At 44.2% G+C, this 5,620-nt stretch overlaps 1 pseudogene; it reads left to right on the forward strand.

The window, feature by feature from the left end:
- The first annotated feature begins 2,294 nt into the window (after positions 1–2,294).
- Positions 2,295–5,337, forward strand: LOC107967726 (small ribosomal subunit protein eS1-like; annotated as a pseudogene).
- The last annotated feature ends 283 nt before the right edge of the window (positions 5,338–5,620 follow it).

Consider the following 5,620-nt stretch of genomic DNA (forward strand, 5'->3'; position numbering starts at 1 on the left):
AAGTTGGGCACGGTTTGGTGGGAGGCCAGGGGTTAGGACAAGCCTTTGCCCAGTGTCCAGGTTTGCCACATTGGAAACAGACTCCCCAATAGGTGAGGGAGTTTTCCTTTGGGTTATTAGGAGGCTTTGTGTGACTGACTTTTGGACAGCAGAGGTGAGCATCTGGTATTTTAAATGGAGATGTTTCTTTTTGAATTTGTGTTCCTCATCTTTGTTGTTAAAGATACAGAAGGCCGCATTTAGGAGGTCCTGCTGGGGTGTCTGGGGACCCTCCTCTAATTTTTGTAATTTTTTCTGGATATCTGGGGCACATTGGGAAACAAATTGGAGGTGGAGAAAAGTTTGACCTTCTCTAGATTCTGGGTCCAAATTGGTATATTTTAGCATAGCTTCAGTGAGGCACAATAAGAAAAGGGAAGGATTTTCCTGGAACTCTTGTGTAATTTCTCTGAGTTTTTCATCATTAACTGCCTTATGGGCATTTTTGTCCATGGCCACGAGAAGACAGGTAATCATGTGGTCTCTTCACCTGATGGCATTGTCTCCATGTTGGTAAGTCTGATCTGGGTCTCTACAGGGGACTGCATCATTGGCCACTGGATTTTGTAAAGGGGCTTGATTATGGAGTTCATCTGCATGTATTTCAGCTGCACGCCGGATGTGCTTTTTTTCATCAGGAATGAGGGTGGAGGTTAGAATGATATAAATGTCATGCCAAGTTAAATTAAAGGATTGAATTGTGTTCATGAATTCCCTGCAATAATGAGATGGATTTTCAGAGAAAGATCCAGGTGCTATTCGATCTGTGACAAGTCAGACATGGAGAAACTGACATGAACATGAGCAATGCCTTCAGCCCCAGCCACTTCCTGGAGAGGGAGAATGGCAGATGTGGTTTGACTGGTTGGAGTAGTTTTTGAATGGGCAATGGGTGGAGAAGGAGGAGGGGCGGGGTTTGGGGTTAAAGCTTGGGGCAGGAGGGGCCAAAGGAGTGGAGGGTTTGGACAGATCCTGCATTTGGACAGATGCAGGAGGTTGAGAGTACAGAGGGGGTTCATCTGCAGGAATAAAAGGGGTTTTGGAGGAAGGGGTTTCAGAGAAAGGAGAGAGCCGGGGAGAGTTTTCATTAAGAAGAAGGATTTCGTCCAGGCGCGGTGGCTCACGCCTGTAATCCTGGCACTTTGAGAGGCTGAGGCGGGCAGATCACAAGGTCAGGAGATCGAGACCATCCTGGCTAACACTGTGAAACCCTGTCTTTACTAAAAATACAAAAAAATTAGCCAAGTGTGGTGGCCAGCACCTGTAGTCCCAGCTACTCGGGAGGCTGAGGCAGGAGAATGGCATGAACCTGGGAGACGGAGTTTGCAGTGAGCTGAGATCACGCCACTGCACTCCAGCCTGGGCAAGAGAGCGAGACTCCATCTCAAAAAAAAAAAAAAAAGAAGAAGAAGAAGAAGGATTTTGTGAGGGTTGCAAGCTTGACATAGGGAGGGTTGGGATTTAAGGTAGAAGAAAGCCTGAGTGTAGGGAATCTCTTGCCATTTGCCATTCCTGGTGATAAACGTGTCAAGGTCCCTGAGAATTTGAAAGTCAAAAGTGCTGTTTTTGGGCCATCGGCTCTCATTTTCTAATTTGTACTGGGGTCAGGCTGTGTTGCAATAAAAAACTAAACGTTTTGGCTTTAGGTCCCCCCATAAGCCAAGTTTGGTGAGGTTGTGAAGGAGACACCCCTGTGGGGAGGACGTAGGAATGTGAGATTGTTTGGCACCATGTGGACTGGTAAGAGGAAGCCAAGGGTGTCTGTTTTTGTTCTAGGCGTCCCCAGACAAAAGACAGAGACCTAGAATCCTCTTTACAAAGAGAAGGATAAAGCTGAGGAGACTGGGCATCCCCAAGATTTCTTCCAGCTTAGTCCCACTGATCCTCTGAGCACTGGAATGGCAGACCTGACTTTCCCAGATACTGCGAGAAAGCCAGGGAAGGCAAATCTTATCAGTTGACTGGATTAGTGTCCAATGTTGGGTGTTCTCGTTGGAATCAGCAGAGGGCCTCCCAGACTGGAGCTGTGTGAGGAACAGAGAGAGAGAGAAGAGGAAGGAAGAGGGAGGAAGAGGGCACAAGGGTTAGAGAATGAAATACCCATTGCAGGCGGTTGGAGGTGGATCCCTGAGACCTGAGGGTTTTGAGAACCTACTGGGGAGTAGCCCCAGAGCAAGCCTCATAGTCCCCTTCAGATTAGTTGTCCTCCTCACGCAAATTGCTTGAAAAGTAAAGAGAGAGAAAAGACAAGTGGGATGGTCAGAGACGCTCAGGATCCAGGAGTTAGCCTGGGACGAGCTGCCATTGCCCAGAGCTTCCTGGGTTGCAAGAGAGCCTCTACCCCCAACACCCATCCAAGATTTTGGCACCAAATGTAAGGGTTGAAAAAAGAAGAAAGAAACATGAAAAATGGCTGAACAGTCAAAGACAGGTTTAGTTTAGAGAGTAAACCTGAGAGGGGCTTCTGGACAGTTTAGGTCGGGAGCCTTCTCTCTTATAGACTAAGGGTATTTAAGGGTTTAGGGAGAGGGGAGCTTATCACAGGTTTGGAATGTTTCTGGATAGAGGAGAGTTTTATTGTGGGGTTGGGATGTTTCTGGTCAGAGGGGGTTTATCTTGGGTTGGAATGTTTCTGGTTGGAGATGTCATTTGTGGTTTATGGTCATGCTGACATTAGCCATTAGGCTGATGTATTTGGGGCTGGATTTAGGTGGTTTTTAATCAAGGGGAACTTAAAATGGCAGTGTTTGTCCAAGATGGTGATGCTCCTGCTCTGTCAACAACCACTAGACAAATGCTTCCCCCAAACCTCATAAGATCAGCAGTTTGTTTTCCTTAAGGATATTGTGCCTGATGAGTATAGTTTTCCTTTAATAAGTTAAGTCATAATATTTATCCTTTTAATTTCAGATATTGAGAAGTAGATGCCTCCTCTGACAGAAGCAGATAAAAATAAGCAAAGATGTCATTAGATACATGTGCAAAGGGCATGAGCTCACAAAGGAGGAAATGCAAATGTCTTGAAAAATGAGGAAATGTTCAATCTTTCAAGTAATCAAGAAATGCAGATTGAAATATTGAGATACCTTTTTCTTTTTTAAAAAAGATTAATGCCAGTAAGGGTTTACTGAAATAAATGATACCAACTTAAAGCCTTAAAAAATATTTTATCTCAATAGTTTTATTTTTATCACTTCTCCCATGAGAGAGAGAAAAATAAATAAATAAGGAGAAAGAGAGAGAGAGAAGGGGAGTGAGAGGGGAAGAGGAAGGCAGATACGGGAGGAAAGAAAGAAAAAGAAGAAGGGAGAAGCCTTTTGAACAAAATTTGGCTATGTCAAAAATAAAGTCAGATCAGGTATAGAAAAAGATCCTGGAGATGTCAAACCAAGTGGTAAGAAGCCCATTTTACAGGAGTTACAGCAATTTATAGAGCATAAAGGAGGAATATTTTGACCTTTTTCAGGATTGGCTGTTATACATTAATATTTCTGTAAGTTCAAGCTGATTTGTCTCCAGCTGATTGATTTAATTTTACTGATTCATGTTGCTAAGAATGTAAAGCTTATGTTTTGTGTTTTATGATCAGAGCTAGCCTTTAGGGGAAATAGGGATGACTTAAAGTTTGGTTACTTGGTTATGGGCGATTGGCCTTGGGGTGTAGCTTATCAATGGCCTCCATTCTTATTCTTCTTTGACAACCATGCTAATGAGAGATAATAAAAAGAATGAAAGAGCCCTTTTGGCTGTCTGAGCAGCACCACAGTGGTTGGCGAGAACAGCACTGAAGGTGGCAGAAAGGGAGCCAAGAAGAAAGTGGTTGATCCATTTCCTAAGAAAGATTGGTGTGATGTAAAAGCACCTGCTATGTTCAATATAAGTAATACTGGGGGCTGGGCATGGTGGCTCACACCTGTAATCCCAGCACTTTGGGAGGTCGAGGTGGGCAGATCATGAGGTCAGGAGTTTGAGACCAGCTGACCAACATGGTGAAATCCCGTCTCTACTGAAAACACAAAAATTAACTGGGTGTGGTGGTGCACACCTGTGATCCCAGCTACTCAGGAGGCTGAGGCAGGAGAACTGCTTGAACCTGGGAGGCAGAAGTTGCAGTGAGCCGAAATGACTCCACTGTACTCCAGCCTCGGCAATAGAGTGAGACTCCATCTCAAAAAAAAAAAAGAAAAAAGAAATATTGGGGCTGGGCGCAGTGGCTCACGCCTGTAATCCCAGCACTTTGGGAGGCTGAGGCGGGCAGATCACCTGAGGTCAGGAGTTCGAGACCAGCCTGGCCAATATGGTGAAACCCCGTCTCTACTAAAAATACAAAAATTAGCTGGGCATGGTGGTGGGTGCCTGTAGTCCCAGCTACTCGGGAGGTTGAGGCAGGAGAATAGATTGAACCCAGGAGGTAGAGGTTGCAGTGAGCCAAGATCGTGCCACTGCACTCCAGCCTGGGCAACAGAGTGCGACTCTATCTCAAAAAATATATATATATATATATTGGAAAGATGCTAGTCTCCAGGACCCAAGGAACCAAAATTGCATCAGATGGTCTCAAGGGTTGTGTGTTTAAAGTGAGTCTTGCTGATTTGCCAAATGAGGAAGTTACGTTTAGAAAATTCAAGCTGGTTACTGAAGATGTTCAGGGCAAAAACTGCTGAACTAACTTTCATGGCATGAATCTTACCCATGACAAAATATGTTCCATGGTCAAAAAATGGCAGACCATGATTGAAGTTCATGTCGACGTTAAGACTTCCCGTGGTTCCTTGCTTCATCTGTTCTGTGTTGGTTTTACTAAAAAATGCAACAATCAGATATGGAAGACCTCTTATGCTCAGCACCAACAGGTCCACCAGATCTGGAAGAAGATGATGGAAATCATGACCTGAGAGGTGCAGACAAAATGACTTGAAAGAAGTAGTCAATAAATTGATTCCAAACAGCACTGGAAAAGTCATAGAAAAGACTTGCCAATCTATTTATGCTCTTCATTAGAAAAGTAGAAATGCAGAAGACGCCCCAGTTTGAATTAGGAAAACTCACGGAACTTCATGGTGAAGGTAGTTCCGGAAAGGCCACTGGGGACAAAACAGGTGGTAAAGTTGAACGAGCTGACGGCTATGAGCTGTCAGTCCAAGAATCTTGTTTAAAGTTTAGACTTCTAATAGTGACAAAAAAAAGTCCTATTTGTGGGGGAAAAAAAAGCAATAAAAGAGACAATTCAGGTAAGACATTGAAAAAGTCTAATAAACATTAAAAAAACCCAACCTCACTAGTTATCAGATGTGAATTACAATAGCATATACCACCATGTTTTAATGATTGAATTATAAAGTAATAAGGGTGCAGTAATTGTCTTACATTCTTCTCTCACTTACTGCTGTCATAGCGGCTCTGTGTATTTCTTTTTTTTTTTTTGAGACAGAGTCTTGCTCTGTCACCCAGGCTGGAATGCAGTGGCGGGATGTCAGCTCACTGCAAGCTCCGCCTCCTGGGTTCACGCCATTCTCCTGCCTCAGCCTCCCAAGTAGCTGGGACTACAGGCGCCCACCACCACGCCTGGCTAATTTTTTGT

This window comes from Pan troglodytes, chromosome 10 (genome assembly GCF_028858775.2).
Source record: "Pan troglodytes isolate AG18354 chromosome 10, NHGRI_mPanTro3-v2.0_pri, whole genome shotgun sequence".
NCBI classification, from domain to species: Eukaryota; Metazoa; Chordata; class Mammalia; order Primates; family Hominidae; genus Pan; species Pan troglodytes.